Genomic DNA, 24,974 nt, shown 5'->3' with positions numbered 1-24,974 from the left:
GAGAGAGAGAGATGCTCACACGTCTGGTGCTAAATGATCATCTTAAATGTGTTTTTCAGTATTTTTTTCATTTTATTTATAAATTCTGACCATACAGATGTAATCTATTTACTTAATTTTATAGGGATCAGCTCTTAAAGTATTCAATTCCAATACATGGGTAGGTTTTTATAAGGTTGAAAAATCAATGGTCCAAAATCTTTGTAAATTTTTGAGGTTCCAAATATTATTTTTTTTATCGAAAACACATGATCTAGGTATGGATTCCTCATAAATCAACCATGCCCAACACATTTATGGGGTTAGAACTGCCAAAAAACAACAGAAGGGTAGAAAAACCCATTTAGAAGTATCATTTAGCACCTAACGTGTGAGCAGCAACCAATTTCTCCATATATATATATATATATATATATACTCTGTGTGTGTGTATGTGTGTGTGTGTGTGTGGAGGTTTCTGATGCTTAAAAAACAATGGCTACTAAAATGACAACTTTTTAATTAAAAAATCATATTTTTCAACAAAAGAATGTAATTCAAGGATTCTTTTGATCAAATCTGAGCTCATAGATGTGATTTACATGGTCCATTTAGTGAACATAGACATTTGAATCTCCAGAATCAGACCTGTGTGCAGGATTTTTATGGCTATTCAAGAATCAATGGCTCATAGATGTTGTTAGCTATAAATATGTTGTTATCAATAACAAAAATTGTTTAAAATTTCAATGGTTATAAATATGACAAAATTTGTTGATTTAATATTTTCTTGCCCAAAGAATGCAATCTAAGGGTCGATTCCCATCAACTTAACCATGATGAATCCATCCACGTTAGCCATCCCTAGGGGTTGACTGGAACTGAATTGCCTTGCCAACTCTGTTCCAGCCATTCCCTATGTCATCTCTATCATCATACCCTTTCTTGGGACATTATATTAGCTGTTTTGATAAAATCTGACGATGTATACATGGAATGTTGCCATTTGAATCTCAAGATTCCGACCTGTGTTCGGGATTTTCTGGTGCTTCAAAAATCAATGGCTATAAAAATGATACATTTTTATTTAAAACATATCATGCATATTCTATCTGTAAAAAATATATAATCCAATGGTCGATCGATTCCTATGAGATTGACCAGCTGAAACCATCTACGAGATCCAATCCGATCGAAACAACTTGTATCAATGAGATCCTAAACTGGGTATGACGGTATGGATGGCATAGGGGATGAGTGGATCGAACATAATATCATATTTTATATCACAACCCAACAAGAAAACCAATAGCTTTCATGTCACCAGTTGAATTATTGATTGGGCACTAAGGTCTCCAAACTTAAAATGTTTTAAAAGTTTACATATGACAAATCTACCACTCGGTGGACCATACGTTCATTCATCAAAAGCTAACACATATACAAAATGGATTGTAATTGCAGTTTCTATTTTGATTTGATAACTGCAGATTTACATTGAACAATTTTATCCCCTTCAACTTAGTAAGAAAATCCTTTGAGAAGGATTTTTTAGAAAAGGCATTGCCTTCATTCATGGAAAGATATCCTTGACGTTGAACATGGGACAAATTCTTGCTGGCACCCTTCCTTGTTCTCATTTTCTACAGAATCTTTCTTTGGATCAGACGAACGACATTCTGGATTTGGATCTGCAGACGGTATTGAACGTAGGTCCCCCCGCCACCCCCTCCCCCCCCGCAACACCACACCCACCACCACTGCAACAGCTCCCAAAGAAAAAAAATACTATTATTAACTTATAACCATTACAAATATTTTTTTATTCCCTTCTAATTGTTCCCTTCATCCTGGTGAGAGAGAGAGAGTTTTCTTTCACCATGCAGGAAGGACCTCTCTCTCCAGCCTTCCCCATCACCCAGTCTCCAATCCTTCCCTCCCCACCACCATTCTTTTCTGATCAATTACGCTTTCCTCCCCTCCCCACCAACGCCTTCTGGCAAAACTACATCCTGAACAATGGCGATAGGCCAGAGTACATCCACCCTTACCTCGTCAGGTCCTCCAACTACTCCATCTCCATCTCCTACCCTTCCATCCTTGTCACCCTCTCCCTCATATCCCAAATCTTCTTTCCTGACCTCACCATCTCCACCACCATCATCATCATCTCTCCCCCACCATACCATCTCCCACTTTGATGATCTCTCTGTCACTCTAAACATCCCAGGAGGGCTCTCCTGTCCCATGGTCCGTGGTTCTCCCTACATAACATGCATGGTTTCTGATGCTGCTGCCACCGGAATCTCAATCTCCACCACCAACACTACCATCATCTCCTTCTCCTCCTCCGTTGCATCAACCTCGCATACGATCATCCTCAGCAACGGCCAAACGTGGAGGCTCTACACCACCCCCGGTGTTGTTCTTACTGCCAGCAGTGCAACTGTCTCCGCCCCTAGATTTTCCGGCGTTCTCCGCCTCGCCATTCTCCCGTTCCCAAGCTACAAACCCATTATCGATAGGTTTAGTCCCGCCTATCCAATATCCGGCACCGCCACATTCACCGGACCTTTCTCCCTAAAATACTCCTGGAGAAAACAACTAAGTGGGCCACTCCTCCTCCTTGCTCACCCTCTCCACCTCCGCCTCCTTTCCACCAACACCACCACCATCATCATGCCAAAATTACAGTATCAAAGCATAGATGGCGATCTCGTGGGTGTCGTTGGCTCCTCATGGAATCTTCGCACTGATCCTATTCCGATCACATGGCATTCCGTTTCCGGCATTGCCGATGGATCCTCAAAGGAAATTATCACCGCGCTTCGGCAAGACGTATCAAGTCTTAGCAGCATCACTACTTCATCTTCCTATTTCTATGGCAAGGCGATCGCACGGGCTGCGAGACTTGCCACTATCGCCGAGGAACTACAAGTTGCTGACCTAATTCCCACCATTACTCAGTTTCTTAAGGACTCCATCACTCCTTGGCTCACTGGGACCTTCCAGGGAAATGGGTTTCTGTACGACTCAAAGTGGGGAGGGATCACCACACGACAAGGATCGATCGACAGTGGTGCCGACTTCGGATTTGGAGTTTACAACGACCACCATTACCATCTTGGCTACTTCGCTTATGCCATTGCCGTGCTCGCAAAGCTCGATCTTAGCTGGGGGAGAAGCTTCCAGCCGCAGATCTACGCATTGCTGATGGACTACATGTCGTTCAATACATCAGCAAGATACACAAAACTGAGGAATTTCGATATGTGGATGCTGCACTCATGGGCCGGAGGATTAACAGAGTTTGACGACGGCCGGAATCAGGAGAGCACCAGCGAGGCCATCGCCGCATACTACTCTGCAGCATTGGTTGGTCTAACATTTGGAGATGAGTATCTGGCAATGGTGGGATCAACAATTGCAGCATTTGAGATAGAGGTACCTAAAAGTTTTTACTTGTAGAGGCATATATAACTTTAGTTTCTTCATGAAAGGGTTAAGGTGGTGGACACAATACTTGATTGTGTTGATGAAATTTAAAACCAAATCGGTTCCTCATCCTCTATGTCATCCCTATCTTCATATCCCTCCTTGGGATTTCATTGATGAAAGTTCTTTTGATCAAATCTGACTCTACAGATGTGATCTAAATCATTTATTTTAGTTAAGATTGGCGCTTAAATCAACAAAATCCGACTTATGTGCAAGATTTTTAATCGATTAAAAAATCAAGGGTTGACAAATCACATTTTTTTATTTAAAAATTATATTTTTTGTTTGAAAAAATTAGGTCAGATTTGATCCAAACAACTTACATCACAAGATGTGTATGAAGATGGGGTATGACATGATGCGTGGAAACGAACTGACTTAAAGCTCTTGTCAAAAATAATTATTACACCCCATAGGCTTGGGCGTCTGTGTCTTCGTGATGCCGGAGCCTGTGGTTGCTTTTTCCTGGAACCCTCACATGACTACTCTACGTACCTCATTTGGCTTGATCCAGTATGGTCTTATCATCAAAGCCACTCCCTGTGCTTGAGATAAAGGGTCTACGGACGAATCCATCATTGGAATATTATGCTGGATATATAGATTCACGGGTGCAAATGAATTGAATTAGGTCAGATCTCGGATCCCAATCCAATAAAAAATTCTAGCATTTGCATCTTAAAGTAAGATCTGAATGTTATTTTGGATTGGATTCTGGCTAACATGATCAAACCTTTAATTTCTAGATTCATACTCAGGTTTATATCAAACTTTTCTATCAATTCTACATTTGGATCTAGACCAGATGAGGTAGGATCCTTTCATATATTTTACATCTAATGAACTTTGCTTTTGACCCTTCTCATGATGGATTCAGTATACTCCTATCAATCTTGCATCCAGATTCAATTCTGCTATATCGAACTTAATTTGGTTCATATCTGCTGTATCATGTCGGTGTTCATATTTGAACATTGAGAGGGTGGTGTATGTTCGCCCCCGATGATTCACTGAATCCAACGTCTGTGTTCGGGGGATCGAATGAGCGCCACGTATTCATGCACATGTGGCTTGTATTCCCATGTATGTTGACATACTTTGCATCAGACTCTGGTGCTGTTGCAAAGACTTAATCACCCTTACTTGTTTTTCTTGCCCTGAAATGGCGGTTCAAGGAAATGACAAAAATATCCTCCATTCAAAAGTTGTGAAACGACGGGTCGATAAAAGGACAAAAAAGTCCTCCATCCAGAAAGTTTGATGTTAACCATTTAAAGTGGAGACGTTCCCTATTCATTAAACTCCTGCGCCATCTGCTGTAACAGTTGCTCCCATTATCAACCCAAACTTTGCCTTCGTCTCCAGTCGAGCTTTCCACCTTGTTTTTTATCCTGTTGTACAAGACATTGTCGCCTTCTCATGCCTGCCCTGTGTTACAAAACATTCCACTGTCTTCTTTTATTTGTCGTTGTTGTTAGGCATTATGGAAGAAAGCAATGATGCACAAACATTCAAACCAGTGCCATTAAGGCAGCGTGAGTAGCTTTTCATCTCATCATGCTATCGATGAAGAAGACATGTCGTCTTGTGTGTCATTAAGGCATTGGTTGGTTATTGCAGGTAGATCATGTCCTTACGATGGTTGGAAACTTATCGATATTTGTAAGATGCTGGGACCTGTTGACAAGAATGCTTGTTTACAAATGCTAGGAAGGGCCTCTACCCCCATCAGATATCCTACATTAACTCATCATATGCATTGTATCTCAAATCGCTGTATTAGTAACTGACTCCCATTTTTGCGAGATACATTTTTGTTAGTTAATATCGATTTGTTTGCTATTATGCTCAAGTTCTTCCTTATCGATTTGTAATTTATTGTGCGATATATTTATGGACCTTTTAGATAGTATGGTTTTGTATCGTCGAGTTTTAAGTTATTATGCTGAACTTCCGTATCGATTTTCAATATCTTACAAATTGCTATACATATCATTTTGTAAGATATTATATGTTTTGTAATATGTATTTGTAAGATATTTGTACACAGACTTTGAAAACGTGTGGATGCAGAAACACATCGTTACACGCCTGGCAAAGCGATTTTCGCATGCATATCGTTGCTATCTCAACGACTTCTATTGAACTCGCTTTAGAGCCTCGCGTTATCGTCAACACACATGTAGGACATGTGTATTTTATTGGCATGGTAAGCGACAAGTCGATGCTCAGTATAAGCAAACATCAAACCACACTTGCTTTGATACTTTCATTCATTAAATTGCTGCTTTGACTTGCTTAACCCTAGTGGTATCCATTGTTATATGCATCCTGATTAAATCGTAGTAAACCTATGTCGCTTGCTAACGCGAATTGATATATTGCTTACAAAACATTCCACTGTCTTCTTTTATTTGTCGTTGTTGTTAGGCATTATGGAAGAAAGCAATGATGCACAAACATTCAAACCAGTGCCATTAAGGCAGTGTGAGTAGCTTTTCATCTCATTATGCTATCGATGAAGAAGGCATGTCGTCTTGTGTGCCATTAAGGCATTGTTTGGTTATTGCAGGTAGATCATGTCCTTACGATGGTTGGAAACTTATCGATATTTGTAAGACGCTGGGACCTGTTGACAAGAATGCTTGTTTACAAATGCTAGGAAGGGCCTCTACCCCATCAGGTATCCTACATTAACTCATCATATGCATTGTATCTCAAACCGCTGTATTAGTAACAGACTCCCGTTTTTGTGAGATACATTTTTGTTAGTTAATATCGATTTGTTTGCTATTTTGCTGCAAACAGAAATTGATATATTGCTTAAAACATTGTTGAGCTTATCATCAGATTGTAATAAAGACAATGTAGCTCAATCAATCGAAAGATCTGGAGAATTGAATATCTATACTTATGACGCAACTGAAGAATTGAACATCTGCACTAACGATGCATATGAAAAGAAGGGTGCAGGCATTAGACCCACTCTTGACTTGAATGTTCCAGTGAAAGAAATGCAATTCAATAATGAGGTAGACTATCATGACAGTGCACATAATAAAGGTGTAGGCACCGGGAATGTACACGAAAGTACACTTGACTTGAATGTTCCAGGAGAAGAAATGCAATTCAGTAATGAGGTAGATTTTGATGTCCGTACACTTAATAAAACCGGAGGAACTGGGAATGTACAAGGAATTACACTTGACTATGTTCCTGTAGAAGGAATGCAGTTTAATAATGAGGAAGATGCATATAAATTTTACAATGAGTATGCCTTAAAAATTGGCTTCAGTGTGAGAAGGTTTTCTTGGTCAAAAAATACACAGGGTGTCTTGTTTAGAAAGACGTATGTCTGTTCCAAGCAAGGTTGGAAGAAATCAATGGGAAATCCAACAAGGAGCATGCCAGAATCAAGATGTGGATGTCAGACGAGATTGGTTTTGAAAAGACATCCGAATAAGAAATTTGTCGTGTGTACTTTAATAAGTAATCATAATCATGATTTATCTGCATCATTTATGACTCCTATGCTAAGGTCACATCGTAAAGTAACTGTAGCGCATGCTGCAATGACTGAAATAGCCGATAGCGCCGGCATTGCACCAAGGAAGACATACAATTTGTTTACCCGCATAGATGGTGGTCGCGAAAATGTGCCATTCACACCTTTGGATCTAATAAACCACTTGAGAAGGAAGAGAACAGATAACATGAAGAACGGAGAAATATGTTCTTTGGTTTGTTACTTACAGAATAAATCAAGCAATGAACATGGTTTCTTTAGTGCAATGCAAGTGGACGAAGATGGATATATTGTGAATATGTTTTGGGCATATTCAAAGTCTAGAGTAGATTATGAATGCTTCAATGATGTGCTTGTGTTTGATACTACAGTAAAGATTAATACTGAACATTGGCCATTTGCGCAGTTTGTGGGAGTGAACCATCACGCACAGAGTTGTATATTAGGCGGTGCTTTTGTGTATGACCAGACCAAGGAAAGCTTTGAGTGGTTGTTCAGAGTATTTACACAGACAATGAACGGGAAACATCCTGAAACTGTACTTATAGATGGTGATTACGCAATTGCGGTTGCAGTGCTTCATGTGTGGCCAGATGCACATCATCGCCTATGTTTGTGGCATATCTTTCAAAATGCAGCAAAGAACATAGGACACATATTTAATCAGAATACAGGGTTTGACAAAACGTTTACAAGGTGTGTACTTCATAGCGTAGACGAGGTCACTTTTAAGTCAGATTGGGACAAAATGATTAAGACATACGACCTTACTGACTGTCTGTGGTTACAAAATTTATATGCAGAAAAAGAGAAGTGGGCATTGGCATATAGAAGACAATACTTTTGTGCATGTATGATAAGCACACAAAGAGCCGAATCTATGCATGCCACCCTGAAGAAAACCCTGTATTCATGTGTAACAATGTTTCATTTCATGGAACAATATGAATTATTTGTAGACGGTCTAAGACAGAATGAGCTTGAACAAGACGTGAAATGCTTTAATACACGACCTCTAACTTTTGGCATGGAAATATTGATGCGACCTGCAACTCTGTATACACTAACTGTATTTGAATGAATCAAGAAAGAGGTGTTGCATGTCATGAATTGCAAAATAGAAGGACTCGTGCAAACCGAGAATATGCACAAATACCATATTTTTTGTCAGGACGAAAAGCATCAGGAAAGGCAAGAAATACATGTCATGTACAATGTTGACAACGGAAGGGTAGAATGTTCGTGCAGAATGTATGAATTCAAAGGTATTCTATGCTGTCATGCATTAAAGGCACTCAATCAAGAGAAGATACAAGAAATACCTGAGTCTTACCTAATGCAAAGATGGAAGAGACGCGCAAAGATTGAAATGCTCGTTATGGACAATGCGAGTAAATCTGGTGTTGACCAAAAGCGCCACATAACCTCTCGTTACCAACAACTATATAGGTCATTCATGCATGTTGCTGATTTGGCATCGAGAAGTGAAGAATGCTATGTATTTGTGAGAAAAGCTGCAATGGAGTTACTTGAAAACATGGAGTCAAATCACCTTAAGTCCATTGCAACGAATGAATACCAGCAGAAGATAATAGGATCGAACACCGCATGTGAAAATCATGTTTCGCTTGACACTCCAAAGAAGTTGCGTCGAAGCGTAAACATTATCTTCAACAAGTCAGTAGTGAACGTTGTTGATTATGATGGACATATTCATGAAGCGAAGGGTATCAAAAGAAAACCTGCCTCTGATCGCAGTCGTCGGAGGTCAAAGGGTGCACTGGAATTGGTTGGCAAGAAAAGGACTAAGAAACAACCAACCTGTAATAAAAAACAATAAAGCCCTTCAAATGAACAGGTATTTTTGACATTATATTGCTTTCCATTACGTGAAGCTTGTCAATATCTAACTCGTGTAATGTCCAACATGCAGCAATACCCTACAGAAGTACCAGCAAACGTTGAAACCTCCATTCCTCCCGACCATATTTCCGGAAAGGATCGCTTCAGTTTTACAAGTCTATTGGTATGTAATCAATGTGGTGAGGAGGTATGCATTTCTTGTGAAACTTAATGCATTGTCTTATATTTTCTCTATCGTGACAGGCTCTGATGCATTCGACAGATGGGTATGGGACGCAGGAATCTCGTGTGGGCTATTAGTTTAGTTGTCATGCCTCTTTGCATAACCCGATTGCAACATTGTCGAATTTGTTACAAATTTATAGTGATTTGTCATCGACGACTTGCGGTCCGTGCTTGTGTTTTTTCGATTTGTGGTTATCGTTGAATAGCGATCTGTGTCATCGCAGCATAGTGATGTGTGGGTATTGTTCGAATGTCAATCTAAGCGGGCTGAGAAAGGTTGTTCAAGTAAGTTTTTATGTGGCATTGATCAAGGTTGCGATTCATTTTATGATCTGAGTTTGCCACCACCACGCAAATGAAATCTTACTTAGATCATGAAATGAAACGCAACCATGATCAATGCCCCAAAAAAGCTTACTTGAACAACCCCTCAGATAATGCTTAGAGTGACAGTCGAACAATACCCCCAAATCATTATGCTGCGGTGCCAAATATCGCTATTCGACGATAACCAAAAAATTGCCATTAAGTTATGTCATGAACCAGCAGAAGCCAGAAATCGCTATTTAGCGATTAAAGCAAAAAAATCGCTATTTAGCAATTAAAGCAAAAATACAAGCACGGGCCGCAGGTGGTCGATGACAGATCACTATAAACTCGTAACAAATCCGACAATGTTGAAATCTGGTCAATTTACCAACGTTAGTTGGTAAAGCTATGATTGTAAATAAAAGGCGTCGATTCAACTTCTTCTGCAACAATTCTTTCATTTTACCAACACCTCCAATTGTTATCTTGTGAAAACTTTTAGCCATATGTTGTAAATAAAAGGCTAATCAATGTGTCGTTTCTCTTCCTCACTTCATTTCTTAATTGGTAAGTAAACCTCTTCGTCTATTACAGAGTGAGCTTTGTTCGCTTTAACAGTGGATGTGCAAGTGTGAGGGGTACTCCATAATTTGTCATAATCGCTTTGGAGTTCTTAACGTGGGTTCGTTCAGATCCCTCTGGTTTTTATCAACATACGTTGATCATCGCTTTATACTAGTATCGTTTAACATCGCAACTCGGTGTTGACTAACACCGCTACGTGCTACCACGATGTAGGCCGTGAACAATAATTTAACGAGTTCTGACGTCGTAATTGACATCAGTGAATAGCGTAAGTAGAAAAGCTACCGCCATCAGAGAAGATCGATGCGACGAAATCGCTACTGATGATCAAAAGTAAACTGTAAGTAGATTGCAATCGCGCAATAGTATGTCGGCCAACCAAAATCGCTACGATATTGTTCTCTGCCATAAGTCGCTCATTTGCGAGGATTTCAACTCATGAGGTCAACAACGCAAACGGCAATGGATTGTCCCTTTGTAAACGTTGTTAGTCAACAAGGATTTGCGGTGTTAAATGATACTAGTATAAAGTGACAATGAACGTTTTTAAAAAACCGACAACGGCTACGATATTTGGCATGAATATATCGCTCTATTCATGTTTGATAATCAATTGAGTAATCGTCAAAGATTATTCATACCTAGAAAACGGGTTTGTTCGGGTTGGGTCAATCTCCCATTGAACCATTGTTATAATATGTAGTCGAAACGATGGTTTTTTAATTATTTAAAACCCAATCATTTAAGTTGCGGGTTGTCTTCGATAAAGGGCAGTATTCGAAACGACGGTTTTTAATTATTTAAAACGTAATCATATAATTAACGGGTTTTTTTCGAAAAAGGGCGGCATGGCGAAAGACAAATTTTTTATTATTTAAAACACAATCATCTAATTTGCAAACGTTTATCGAGCAACGACAACTTGTGAAATGACGTATTATTAATTATTTAAAACGCAATCATCTAGTTTGCAAAAGGGCGGCATGTTAAAGGATGTTTCCTTTATATTTGACTGACGATGTCGATTCCGTATCTGCGTTGCAAAGGTGGCATCGATATCGTCGTCTAGGCATGGCGTCGAAGAAGAGGACTATGGCAGCAATACGACCAGGCATGGTGCCGAAGAAGAGGACTATGGCAGCAATACGACCAGGCATGGCGCCGAAGAAGAGGACGATGGGAGCAGTACGACCAGTCATGGCGCCAAAGGAGAGGACAATTAGAGCAATACGACCAGTCATGGTGCCAAAGGAGAGCACGATGGGAGCAATACGACCAACCACGACGCCGACGAAGAAGACAACCACTCCCACAGTACCAGCTTTACCGCTTAAGACGTATAATTTTGCCTTTTTATGTCGTATTTCGTCTTTTGTTGTTTACTGTAGAAAATAATTTGAACGGCGAATTCTGAATACTACGCTAATGGTGCGCTCAGTGCAACATTCATAGATAAAGGTGGGCGACAACTCCCTAACGAGGTCCTAGATGATATCGAGCAGATGTAAGATGAATTTGCAGACGGGAACACTATCAGTAATTTTGTACGTACACAACCACTATCATTTACTAGGTCTTCGGTTTGTATGTTTTGAAGTTTGTAAATTTTTGCAACCAGACTATGTGTGATTTTGTCAATTATATTCAAAGCAATGCAACGAGCAATACAGTATGCATCATCACCCCTTATTTCATGGTATGTGTGGTCTGCCATTGTTTTATTTGCTTTTATGACTTACTCAAATTTCTTGCTGGTTAAACCTTACTATTTCGTGCAACAGATATACGTCTGGCGAAAACCATACACCAGTGGATTCGCAGATGCACTACCTTGTTGGAACAACGGTGAAGAGTTCGTAGACTTTGCGAATTTTGATAAGGTAAGTTAACAAACCTCTTCTCCAATGCTTAGTTGTTACATCTCCATCAGGATCTGTCTATAGAATTATAAATTATTGTATCGATTCGCAGATTTTACTTCCTACGCTGTGGCAAACTCCAGAACATTGGGTCTTATACGAGATGAATTTTGTGGAAAAACAATTATGGTGCTACAACTCATTGGACTGCCACAGTGGTGTAGAACGTGACGCTATGCATTTAGTAAGCTTCTGCCCATAGGTGAAGCGTAGCTATTTCTGATGGACCAGACTGTACTATATTTTCCATTTATCACAGGCGGGATTCCTGAAGGACTATTTGGGTGCCGACATTTCTGAGTGGATGTTGCTCTGTGCTGACGATGCTCCTGTACAAACTAATGGGATTGATTGTGGCATATTCGTAATGAAGCACATTGAAGCAATATACAAAGGAGAAGAAGTTGTTTTCATCGTTGTATGAACTTTGCATCCACTGATATTGGGGATTCCTGTTATATATTGGTTTCACATTACATATTTTTGTTGCAGGAAGATATACTGGATTTATGCCTGGAAATATGCAGAAATTTGATTGAGTTCAAAAAGAACGGGAGACAAAATATGTAATGTGAAACCTATCAATTGCTCTCTCTGTACAACCTAACGAGCACCGCCATCACCGTTGTCGCCCAACTACGGCTGTGCAGTCGCAACATGGTGAGGAGCGGTCGGCGTAGGTAGAGTTGGTTGACGTGGAACTGCCAGTGGTGCAGTCGCGGGCACTTAATTGTGTGGAAATGTATTACCGCGATTCCTAAATGTAATGCTTTTCTTCGGTAATTAAAAATAATGTACAGCGAAAGATATTTTGTTGCTGTTCCGAAATCGTTGTATAGCTCACAACCCGTGAACGAAATGTGTGGAAATGGATTACCGCGATTTCTAGTAACCGCGATTTCTAGTAACCGCTACGTGCTACCGTGATTTGAACTACCAGGTCCCATCGCATTGATTAGTTTTGAGAATAGCTCTCTGACATGCCATTGTTCAAATTCATTAACGCAGAGGGTATTTTATATGAGATTTGCTAATTGTTTATTAAAACAGGTGTATTAATTTAAAAACTGACGTAGGGTGATAGGACGTTTCATTAATATATGAATGACACATCGCACAGGTTAAGGATGTGTTCCATTTTGCTTCGCGAATGAGGAACCGACAAACCGACAATTCCTGCAAAAGTGACTTGTTCTTAAATCGAGTGTATAGGCGCTTCGACGTGGTTGTTGTACCGATGTAGACTTTTTTTCATATGTATGCAATATCATAATTAAAGTAAATAGTCATTTGAAATTAAAAATATTTACAAATTCTTACACAACATTTCATGGTAGTAGTAGTGTAGGTGACGTTAGACCACTATTTGTGAACAACAAATCGACATTTTTGGCTTCACCGTATTCATCTCGAGTCTCTTCTGCGATTTTCATTCTGTGCGTGTCAGCAATAACGCCATGTTTACACATCAAACATTTCATAACGATGTTGACTATTATCATTTCGAACATTACAAGGCTTCGTTCATTGCATACATCGCTATCTATTTCTGCGACTGTCAATCATGCGTGTTGGGCACCGCTGGTCGCTGCCTTTTACATCCTCTTGGTGTCTCTGCTAATTTCGCCTCTGCAATTAGAAAGGTCATCAATATTTGGCAGAGTTCTTCACGGAATCCAGGTATATTAACCTGCAAAACAAAAATTGTAATGTGGAACCAATAGACATGCATTTAATTACTAATAACATAGGACAAGAAATAACATACAGCGTCGAAACGGGGTTCTGCACCATTGTATATTGCTTCAATGTACTTCATTACAAATACGCCGCAATCAACGCCATTTTCTTGTAATGGAGCATGGTATGTCGTGCGATAGATCCACTCGCTAACATCGACTCCCAAAATGGCTTTGACGAAACCGATCTAAGAATAATGCGACACAAAGTAAATTCATGACCCCAGTACAGGACATGGTACTCATAAAGATGGAATCTTACGAGATGGGAAATGTCTAGCTGTAAACCACTGTCAACTTCCAAAGAATTGTAACACCAGAGTTGTTTTTCGTGTAAATTCATCACGTATAAGATTCAATGCTTTTCTGATTGCCAGAGTGTAGGAATCAATATCTGCAAATGGATTGAAAAAATGATGTTAGCACTGTCATGTTGTAACCTTGCATTCTAGGTTTGTTTGCTTACCTTTTCACTTGACAAAAGGTCTATGCAATGATTACCATTAACCCAATAAGGTAGGTCGTCTTTAAATCCACTGAAATATGGCAAACGGCGTAAGATCGTCTGCATACCGAAACATTGCTAACAACAAGGTTAACATACGAATCAATCGGACTTAATCAATAACCAAAAGCAACGTAAAATACAACCGATATACCATGAAATACGGGCTGACGATGCTTATAGTCTGGCTTGGTGCATTGCTTTTAATATAACTGACGAAATCAGATATAGTCTTTTTGAAGCAAATATGGTGTTGTTAACGCACGTACACATGGCCTAAGTATATAGACAACTCCTACAAGTTTCATACGTACAAAATTACTGATCATGTTGTATTCTGAGAATTCTTTGCGCATTCGTTTGATGTCCTCCGTGAGTGATTGACTAAGTTTTCGCCCAACTTCGTCGGTGGATGTACTACTGAAATGAATAAGGACATTGCAATGAACGATATGGAAATTACATTACATAGTACACAACACAAATCGCAATTAACGACTTCAAAGACACGGATTTTGTTGAAAATGGAGACGATGTGAAGACAATATACGCATGATTCGCCATTGTTATTCGTGTAGTTGTCTTCGACTGCCTCACCAACCACAATTTTCTATGTTCGGGGGGGGGGGTGTTGGATTCCAGGTTTATGAAGGAACCGTCGGTTTGATTGTTGTTGATTCACGAAGTTGAAGATAATCACACCGTCGAGTACTTGTGCGACTATTTATGACCAAAACGTTCTACTGCTCAACCAACATGATCAATGAATAATGTACGACAAATCCAAAATTTATCGAAGACAACCCCCAACTTAAATGATTGGGTTTTAAATAATTAAAAAACCGTCGTTTCGACTTCATATTATAGCAATGGTTCAATGGGAGATTGACCCGACCCGAACAAACCCGTTTTCCAGGTATGAATAATCTTTGACGATTACTCAATTGATTATCAAACATGGATACAACGATATATTCATGCCAAATATCGTAGCCGTTGTCGGTTTTTTAAAAACGTTCATTGTGGCTTTATAATAGTATCATTTAACACCGCAAATCCTTGTTGACTTACAACATTTACAAAGGGACAAGCCATTTCCGTTTGCGTCGTTGACCTCATGAATTGAAATCCTTGCAAATGAGCGACTTCTGGCAGAGAACAATATCGTAGCGATTTTGTTTGGCTGGCATACTATTACGTGATTGCAATCTACTTACATTTTACTTATGATCATTAGTAGAGATTTCATCGCATGGATCTTCTCTGATCGCTATTCACTGATGTCAATTACAACGTAAGAACTCATTAAATTTTTTTTCAGACAAATACAGCGATTGCTGAGCAGAAATGCTCTATCATAACGATGGCGACCATATTTAATTCAATGCCACACGATTTCGTCGGACAGACATCTATCTTCGATTAAAATTTATTTATTTACGACAGCCACAGACGAAACGTGTCTATTACATGTAATAATAAAGAATTAAACAATAAAAGAATGTCAAGTTACGACAATTAATTATACAATTACAACAAATAGCTATCATGATAAAAAAGAATGCCCACGGTTTATTACTACGCACTTGACGAATCAGATGAAATATCATACACTTGTCTCTCTGTTTTTATTGGTGGACCCTCTATCCTGGGTGGCCTCTGGGTTGTGTGCATAATACTAAAAAAGCTGGTCATCATCTCCACAACTGAGTTCAATTGTATCCCCATATTGCTAACTTTTGTCCTTAATTTCTTATTCTCCCTCTCCATAAGATCGAACCTTGAGGCAGAGACAATGTGCTCTTTTGTAGCAATTGTTCGCTCCTCATCGCCCTTTGTTGGTGAGGGCATCGTTGTTGTAACAGAAGAGAGACGACGTTTTTGTTGTAGAGGCTGGGCTGGAACATGAGAGGGGGCAGTTGGGATGCATGGGTTCCCAATTTTATCAATGGACAGATTTCGGCGCATTGGTTCCCAATAGCGTTCGAAATAGAAGGGATCAAATTGTCGTTCGTTAGAATCATACGATACGGCAGGGACACCACCCGAGTTCCAAATGAATAATTCATCCTTGTAGAGTTTGCGTCAATCCACGTTCCTGCACCCACCACTATTCAACTTCCTTCTCACTTCCAAAGGCATATTTGGTATGGACTGCCCTAAGCCAGATTGTAGGAGAACTCGACTACCATGCTGCAACTCGGCTTCATAATTACAAAACAGCCACAAATCGCGGTCAGTCAATCTAGCAGCCTCTGCAACAACGTCTTGGTCATCGGCCTCCCCATCTCCATAAGGTCTCCACAAAACCTGTATATTGCTAATTCTTTTCAATAACGAGTGACAAATGTATTACAATTTACTTAAGCATGATATGGCGACAACAATATGTACTACGAAAAACATTCCTGCAACGATGATTACTTAAGAAAGCTAAACATTACAACGATTTATAATACTCAATGATAAGTACACAATTTTAGAACGTCTATCTCATTCAATTGCAACCCATCTAAAATGGACTTAGCATTATGCACTATGACGTTTATTTTAGCCCATTGACTGATCTTTGGAAAACCACAACTCGCAGTGGCAGCACGTGGACGCAATGGGATAATATGTTCCCACGCCCAAGCCTAACAAAAACAATATTATTAGTAACACTACAACCTTCAATGAAATTAGCCTACAATTATTAACTATGCAATCAACAAATACCTGAACAAATGGCCAAAATCCCCAAACTGTTTTCGTACCATTACTCGCACGGTAGAGTTGACTGTATAAGTGTGCGAGCATAGCGACACCCCAGGCATAGTTGTCGACTTCGTCTAAGTCTGCCAGCTACTGCAGCCACATGGAACTTATTCTCGAACCAGAACAATCAGAAAATAATGTAAGAGCAAAAAAATAAAGAAGGAAGCCGCGCAACTCTTGGTCAGCTGTTTCAGATGCACAAGTAGCGGAGCGACCTTCCCATTTATTACAGATAAATGACACTTTCATTGATGTGGACTTCATTCCACCAGAAATACATTGACTACATTCGTCCGTCGACATTCCTAAAAGGGCCGTGCATTCTTCCCTTGTGTTATAGTTTGAATGCCGTAATAGAACAGCACTGCCATCACACTTAAGGCCAGTGATCCTCGCCACATCTTCTAGAGTCATGGTCATCTCAAAAGAATCAAACTGGAATGTGTTAGTCTTATCATTCCACTTATTTACCAGGTGGGTCATGGTATTCCAGCAAGTTTCAAAATATTGCTGGTCCAAAAGGGCACCGAAGTGCATATTTCGTAATCGATCCTTCTGATATGCACTTAGCTGACCATACCATGACAGAACTACAGGCCATTGACACCGGCATCTGAGCTTTTCACCTGGTGCTCTCCTTCTCCTGTGACCTCCCTGTAACAAAAAATAACATATTATTCATACCAATTGTCAATTAGTTCCATTTGTACTTATAAATACTATTCTACTAACTGCTATAAATAATATTGTTTGCACACAGACTATCGCAGTAATCGTTATAGATATTAATACCTAACATAGTAATCGCTGTACCAAAATCGCTAAACATATTATTAAATCTTCAAAGACAGGCCGAATTTATTTACCTTGGTCACTCTGTTCTCCTGTTCTCTCTCCAACCTAGACCTTTCTGGTGGGTCCACTGCCTCCAACTGCCTTTCCCTTTCCTTCACTACCGGCTCCACCGTCGCCTTCCTTTCTCTCTCCTTCCTTTCCCCGTCCTTCTTCTCCTTCATTATTCTCTCATTTCTTTTCTCCAGCTCCTTCTCCTTCCTTTCTCTCTCCTTCCTTTCCTCGTCCTCCTTCTCCTTCCTTATTCTCTCCTTCCTTTTCTCGTGCTCCCTATCCTTCCTTTCTCTCCTCCTCCTTCTCCTTCTTTTCTCTCGCCTTTCTCGCCTCCTTCTCCTTCCTTTCTCTTGCCTTCTGCGCCTTCTCCTTCCTTTCTCTCTCCTTTTTCTCGTTCGCCTCCTTACGTCGCACTTCCTCCTGCTTCTTCCTTTCTCTTTCCTTTTCTTCCTCCTCCTCCTTCTCCTTCCGCCGCCTTTCTTCCTCCTCCTCCTTCTCCTTCCAGCGCCTTTCTTCCGCCTGCCGCCTTTCTTCAAACTGCTTCTTCCTTTCACTTTCCTTTTCTTCCTGCTCCTCCTTCTCCTTCCACTGCCTTTCTTCCTTCTCCTTACGTCGTCTTTCTTCCGCATGCCGCCTTTCTTCCTCCTGCTTTTTCCTTTCCCTTTCCTTCTGTTCCTCCTCCTCCTTCAGCCGGCTTTCTTCCGCTTCCAAATAGTGTTTTCTTCTTTCCAGCACTTCCTCCTCCTGCTTCTTCTTTTCTCTTTGCTTTTGAACTTCCTCCTCCTTCTCCTTCCGTTGCGTTTCCTTCTTCTCCTCATCCTCCTTCTCCTTTCGTTGCAATTCCTCCTTATTCATTTGTCTTTGCCTCTCTTCTGCCTCCTTCAGTAGCTTTGCCTTGTTTCGCCTTGCTTTATTCTCCAAGATCCCCTTATCCAATTCTGCCCTAGCCTCCATCATTACCTGGTTAAAATACCTTTCCCTCTCCTCCTCATTCTTTCTTTGCCTTTCCCTAAGCTCTGCCATCTTCCTCCACCTTCTCTTTTCATTCTCCTCTGTATTTCTTTGCTTTGCCTTCTCTTCATCATCCTTTTTCTGCATCTTTCGTTCTTCAGCATTATTCCTTTGGTCCGCAGCCTCGATATCTGAGGGATAATCCTCTGCATAATACAATTCCAAGGCTTTCTCCCTGTCTTCGTCGTTCTCAATGTTAAGTATATTTTGGTACCTCTCAAGAACCTTGGATAGATGAGACTGGCGGATCACTTCTCTAATACACAAACCATAGAACGACAGGGCATCTCTTCTCTGATGAGGAGCAGACATTGTTAACCTGCACAACAAATTAAATGATCATCATGATTAGAAATCATCGCAACATTTGGGTTCAGAAGTACACATCTTTGTAAGATTTCTCAAACTTATAAGTCCTTGTATAAGAAGAAACCTACAGATTGAATAACGAAACCTTACACGAAACTCACTGAAACGATGGGATTTTGGATATTCCAACTGTAGAGTAAGCAACAGTAACAACTAATACGCAACAGAAGGTGGCAACGATGCTGCGACTGCGCGTAAGACGGAAACGGATGCTCTGGAACAAAGGAAAGGATGCTCCGGCGACAACTGATGAAAGCAGAGTATGCTCCGGTAGAGTTTTCTGCTTAGAGCGAGAATGGATTGTTTTGAACTATTTAAATCCTACAACATAAGGCTTGCTATATACGCAAACTTTGCGGAACGTTTTGGCGCGATAACGTTGGAGGGCAGTTTTGTCCTTTTTACGAATCGACGATTCAGTTTTCTAGAAGGAGGGCATTTATGTCCGTTCGAGGAAGAGAAAGCGAATGGCGGTAAAGGATACTTAAGTCTTTGCTGCGGCACCAAATTACGATGCAATATGATGCGGACACACATGGGGATACATGCCGGTCTGCATCTTATACGTTCCCCCCCGAACAGGGCTATAGTGATTTGTAGTGTCTTCCGCAAATCGCTATAGCGATTTGTAGTGTTATTCAGTAAGCAAATCGTTGTAAATCGCTACCCGAATTAGGACAAACTTGTCAGGGTCATATCTCCCTAACCGGAGATCATATTCCAAATCCGTAAAAAGTGGTGTCTTCGTTATTGAGTTTAGTTTATTTCTGTAAATTTTCAGTGATTTTTATTGTCATTTCATTCCCCATTTTAACTTCAATGATACATTACAACCACAATCATCAAAAGAAAGATTGCCCAAGCTAAGAGTCTTGAGAGAGTAGAGGAGGGTCTCACCACCCACTGAACAACAAAAAATACAACGACTCAACTTCAAGTACAGTAAGGACCCAGAGTCGAATAAATTTAGAGGCAGCTCATCAGTAAGGACGCACAACAGTCAATGTGCAGGTCAGTCGGTGCTTGATGGAGCAATGTAGCATCTTCTGATGGATGTGCACAGAAGCAGAAATAGAAGGGAGAGAGAGAGTGAGAGGGTTGATGAGCCCCCGGACACCCCTCCTGTAAGGGCAAAAGGCCATGAACACGCTGGCAGGAGCCCTCAGACCCTCCTTCTGTAAGGGTAAAAACTCTGAATCAGACTCTATAACTCTTCAAGTTGAATGATGCTACCCATACTGGGAGGAGCTCTCAGACCCCCCTTTCTGTAAGGGTAAAAACTTTAAATCAGACTCCACAACTCTTCAAGTTGAATGATGCTACCCACGCTGGGAGGAGCCCCCAGACCCCTCTCCTGTAAGGGTAAAAACTCTGAATCAAGATCTACAACTCATTTAGTTGAATGATTCTACCCACGCTGGGATGAGCCCCCAAACCCTCCTTCTGTAAGGGTAAAAACTCTGAATCAGGCTCCACAACAGTCAATGTGCAGGTCAGTCGGTGCTTGATGGAGCAATGTATGATCTTCTAATGGATGTGCACAGAAGCAGAAATAGAAGGGAGAGAGAGAGTGAGAGGGTTGATGTTCATGGCCTCCTACAGGGGAGATTTCTTTCTCGAATAATCCTGCAGTGCAGAGACTGGGTCTTAAATAATCATCTTCGGGGCACTTAAGTCTTTACAACCACTCCTTTTCAAGAATCACCATTTTTTTTGCACCAATGGAGGAGAGGGTACTTAAGTCTTTGCAATCGCATCAAACTCCAACGCTAATTAATGCTGACAAACATGGGGATACGAGACGCACATGCTTACATACGTGGTGCTCTTTGGGACCCCCGAACATGAGATTTAGCTAACTGCCCTGTTCGGGGGGGGGGGACATATAACCTGCACACTTGAACATTGCATGATCCTGACTGTATCCATCCGACCCATTTGCTCCACTAGACAGATTGTATTGGGCTAGGTCATAAAGCCGATATTTTGAGAATTTCATGATTTTATCGTGTTATACTATCAAACATTGGGTGTTCTACCAAAAACATGGCACTCACAATATCACACTTGTATTGCAACATTAGCGTGATGAAAAAGCACTTCTTCTGGTATCTTTTTATATTGTTTTATTATATTTTAGCATTTTTTGTATATTTTGTATATACTGACATTTCCTCAGAATTGTCTTGAGTAATAACTGGATTCATTAAAATATCACAAGTTCTTTCCTTGTCGTCCTGTTTTTATTATGATTTTAGTGTAAAAAAACACTTTTTGCAGTGTCTTTTATATATATATATATTACTCATTGGTTTTTATATTCTTGCCACCACAGTGGTTACCCATGCGGCCAGCAGTGTCCTGTGTCAAGCTAATGGCCAAGGATCATGGTTGAGACCCGTAAGTCTGGTTGGTCATGTCCTCAATCCGGAGTTTTACTTTGCAGGAAGGTAGGCCCATTAAGTGACCCGGTTTTCTGTGAGGGTTTTCCTTCGTCATAAAAAAAAATGTATATTTGATCTATGCCAATATTTTCTCAAGATTTTCTTAGAAAAAATAAAATTTTGAAAATATTGGAGGATTTTCACTTAATGATGAGCCTACAATGGCATATTGTTGTGAGGCTTGGAGTATGGTGTGTCAAGCACGACAAATAAATCTGTCAGATATATAAACAAGTCAGACTCAGTTTGAATCTAGGGAACCTGAACTAATCGAACCTCGCCTGATCAGATTCGAAGTTGTATAAGAAAAGTAATTAACGAGTCCAGATCTGATTAGCTAATCATATATCTTTTATAAGCAATCAGGTCAGATTACCGGTTGGATAGAGAAACAATAGGAAACTCTTTCCTCTTCGGTGGACCAATGATTGAGAGTGGGTGGTGGCAGTGTGACAAATATCGCTAGATTTATGAAAATCTCACAATATCGCGAGAAATTGCCTGAAAGTTTAAAATGGCAATTTCTTGCGAGATTTTCAAAATATCGCAAGATTTATGAAAAAAACATAAATACATGGATTTAAACGTGATATTTACGTTTTAAACTGCTATTTGTCGAAAAAAAATGTGTATTTTTATTTTTTAATAATTTTTATTAATATTTTCTTATAAAAAATACATTTTATCTGCTCCAACACCCAGGTCAGTAAAAAGAAAAAAGTAGTTTTTCTGTTTTGCAAACAATAAAAGAAATTTCTGTTTGGGCAAACTCTGTTTGGTTTTGTGATTAAAACCCTTAAACAGCAAAAATGAGGGTTAAGAGGAAGTGAGAAAGAAAGAGAAGAGAAGATGGTTTTATGTGCGACGCCGGAAAAACTAGAAATTGCTGATAAAAACGTTTGTCACTATGGGTGGTGGTTGTTTTCAGTATCTTGCACAGCAGTTGGGTTGATACCTTGCTACGGCCATGAGAGCTTCCTCTTGCTAATTAGGATTACGGCCGAATCTTGTTGTATTCCCTACCCTTTGGTACTGCAACAACTTCATCCGAAATACTCATCGACATGCCATCACTTGTTGCTACCAGGTGCACTGATGTGCGGCCTGATCCTTGGTTATCTCAACAGACACGTACGATAGTTGCCTTAATTATTATGAGCCAAGATGCACTAGGGGTGCACAGGAATTCTCAAGTTGTGCTTTACGTTTCAACTTATTGATACCTTATTGAGACATCCACATATATTTGGTCTTTTTGTGTACACACATGGTACTTTATCTTAACGGATTTCACTGCGCAGGCAGCACGAACATGGTGGCATGTTGGCGATGAAGGTCTAATCTACGATGCAACATTCAGTAGCGAGAACAAAGTTGTAGGTGTTCTATGGTCTAATAAAAGAGATAATGCCCTGTGGTTTGCTCCAGCATATAAAAAGGAGTGCAGAGCAGGCATCCAAGTGATACCAATTTTGCCTATTACGGAGATTCTGTTTAAGAATGTTGGGTATGTCAAGCAGTTGGCAGATTGGGTCATGCCTGCCTTGGAAAAGCCAGGAGTTGCAGATGGTTGGAAGGGGTTTGCTTATGCCTTGGAGGGTGTCTATGACAAAGGCCAAGCATTACAGCACATAAGAAGCCTAATGGAGCATGATGATGGAAATTCTCTCAGCAATTTGTTGTGGTGGGTTTACAGCAGAAAAGGAGGTCAGTAAATGAACATAGTTTGAAAGGCCATAGAGGGTAATCAATAAATTAATGGGTTTGTTCTGTAAGACATTGTTTTGCTATCTGAAATTTGTTGTTATTGTGGATGCACTCAAACTGATTCCATTCTGGACTTGGTTATTTCCATGTATTATGGTCTAAAGTTATATGGCTAGCTCACATCATTTGTCAACTAGTTTCCACCCTTATTGTCATCAATTCTGATGTGCCCAATCTTTTACAATCAAGGTTTATAAAAAAGAAAGATGTCTTTTTGTGGTGCTCTGTGAATAATGTTTTCAAGATCCTGGCTTGCCCTCATTCAATGATTTAGTTTTAAATGCTTGGTCCACAAATGGTGCTTTGAGAGTGTTGTGCGTGTCTTGAAATTTGGATCTGCTATGATTCATGACCTAATCATAAAATATTCAGGTGACTGAGTTGCAATGAGGTTTGTGATGGTAGTGAGGTACCGAGTTGTTAGGCCCAAGACCAGTATGGATGTGTCTAGTTTTATAAATTTTTTTGTACCAGGTAGGGTTTTATGCACTTCAATTGCACACACACGTCTCTCTCTCTCTCTCTCTCTCTCTCTCTCTCTCTCTCTCTCTCTCTATATATATATATATATATATATATATATATATATATAGCTACCTCTTTGAGAGTTGGGTATGAGAGTTTCCGATGTATTGGCGATGAGGATTTTGAGAGCTCTATATCTCGTCTTTGTATTTTCTCGCATCTTCCTTTCACCCATGATCATAGGCCTGAGTGTCGAATCGTGTAAATATGTGTCTTCTCTTATTTTCTTTCTTCTCTTTATCTTGTCTGTTGGGATAAGGTGATATTGAAAATACCACTAGTGGTGATTTGCAATATCCACCACATATCATGTAGGGGGCATGTTCGTACGATCAAAATAACCTGGTGGTATGAAAATGCCCTTGAAGGTGGTACTAAAATCCCTTTTAGAGGAGCCTAAAAGGACTCTCCGTAGTGGTACTCCGTACCACCATATAGAGGGTGGATATTGGAAAATTCACCATTGGTGGTGATTTTCAATATCACCTTATCTCTCCCTTTGTTTTTTGTTGTGTTTTGCATAATAGAGAGTCTAGAGTCATGGATCCAAGGATCTGATATGGCATGGATGGCTGCTAATGGGGTGTGAGCCCATGCTCAGATCTGAGGCTCTCAAGCAACTTCACATTGTCACATTTTTAGGATCTGAGATACACATTTGGGAGGAAAATATGCAGTTTCATTTGGAGGGAAAATATGCAGTTCTTTGGCCTGACTTGAGGAGTTTCAACTAAAAAATCTTTTGTCCTTAAACCTGCAGATCTCAAGTATAATCCTTCATATTCAAGAACCTATGAAGTCCAAGTAGTTCTTGAATATAGTGCTTGAGCCTACCTTCAATTCAATTTAATTCTAAAATCAATTTTGAATTTTCAAACTCCAAAATGATTTCAGATAAGATTCATTTTCCAAAATTCCATTTCATTTCTCAAATTTCAAATTTTAACTTTTATTCTGATCCCAATTCCAAATTCAATTTAAACTTGAATTCTTCATTCTAAATTTCAACTTCAATTTTCAAGATAAATTCAAAGTTCAAAATAACTCTTAAATTCGATTTCGATTTTTCATTTTCAAAACTCAAAGTGAATTCAATTCAAAAACTCA

General features: G+C 39.9%; 1 pseudogene; it reads left to right on the top strand.

The window, feature by feature from the left end:
- The first annotated feature begins 1,859 nt into the window (after nucleotides 1-1,859).
- On the top strand, nucleotides 1,860-23,290 carry LOC149818619 (glucan endo-1,3-beta-D-glucosidase-like; annotated as a pseudogene).
- The last annotated feature ends 1,684 nt before the right edge of the window (nucleotides 23,291-24,974 follow it).

This window comes from Nuphar pumila, chromosome 13 (assembly GCF_984573655.1).
Source record: "Nuphar pumila chromosome 13, dmNupPumi1.hap1.1, whole genome shotgun sequence".
NCBI lineage: Eukaryota > Viridiplantae > Streptophyta > Magnoliopsida > Nymphaeales > Nymphaeaceae > Nuphar > Nuphar pumila.
This window is presented reverse-complemented; position numbering and strand designations above follow the sequence as displayed.